This window comes from Apteryx mantelli, chromosome 4 (assembly GCF_036417845.1).
Source record: "Apteryx mantelli isolate bAptMan1 chromosome 4, bAptMan1.hap1, whole genome shotgun sequence".
Taxonomy (NCBI): Eukaryota; Metazoa; Chordata; class Aves; order Apterygiformes; family Apterygidae; genus Apteryx; species Apteryx mantelli.
The window spans coordinates 72,384,787-72,385,850 of NC_089981.1; positions in this window are offsets into that span (position 1 = coordinate 72,384,787).

Here is a 1,064-nt window from a genome sequence, read left to right on the forward strand (position 1 = left end):
ACATCCAAAAAAAAGCCTCTTTTGAATAATTCAGAAGGAGATGGGTATTTTCCAAAGGGTGAAGAGAAAGGGATAGAGGGTGAAAAAAAATGTTAAAACTATGAATTGATGATGCCTGAGAAGCAGGCTGGATTTCTAGGGCAGAGAAAAACTCTAAAGCAGAGATGTGAAAAGCCTGGTAGGTTCAATACATATATTCAAACAGATTTCCAAAAGACTTATTTCATTTTTTCTGTTCTTTCAAAGTGATTGTGAAATCTTGGTACAATCTTTAGTTACGGCAGCCAGACTGCCTGGAAGCTGTCCTGTATGGCCAACCCCTCTTCCTGCCTTCAGGGGAATGCCTGCAACACATTCCAGCCGCTTGGGAATTTCACACCCTCTCATTTTTAGATCATCACTGTCTATTAAGTTTCACAACTGAAAAGAAACAAAAAGCTACTCAAAAGAAGCAAACATCTGAACTTTCAACAACCCCCCAAACTGTGAACTTCAATTTCTTAATTAGGCAAAGCTGAGTTCCACAATGGCTTCACTGCACCCAGTCCATCTTGACAGTAGTGTTCTGGGATTTCTCTCATTCACTCACTCAGCAGACAGCTGAAGGCGCTAATGGTCTGGCATGCTCCTGGGCTCTTCTCTATATAAATGGGATTTCAATAGGCCCCAGGTCCTATAGGTGGAGCTACCCAGAATTCCTGTCATCTTACAGACACTGGTTGAGTTTTACTAAACTTTGTTCTTTTTCCTGTGAAGAGGAGGTAACCTTTTGTATTTTAACATACTCTGGAAAGAACCCTGAAGTATTTCTGTATCCTGTCTCTACATGCAAAAAGGTATGGACAATCTTAAATTATTCTGAAGCACATCATAACTTCTAATTTGTTCCTCTGCTTGTCATTTATTGAGTCACCTCTAAGGAGTGGTTCCCTCAAATAAGAGTTTGGGAATTTTCTTTGAGATGGTCTGTCTTATAAATAGTTTGAAGGGGTGGATAACCATTTAATACAGTCTCACAAAAGGAATTAGATCTCGTTTGTTTCAAAAAATGAGGTATACAACAC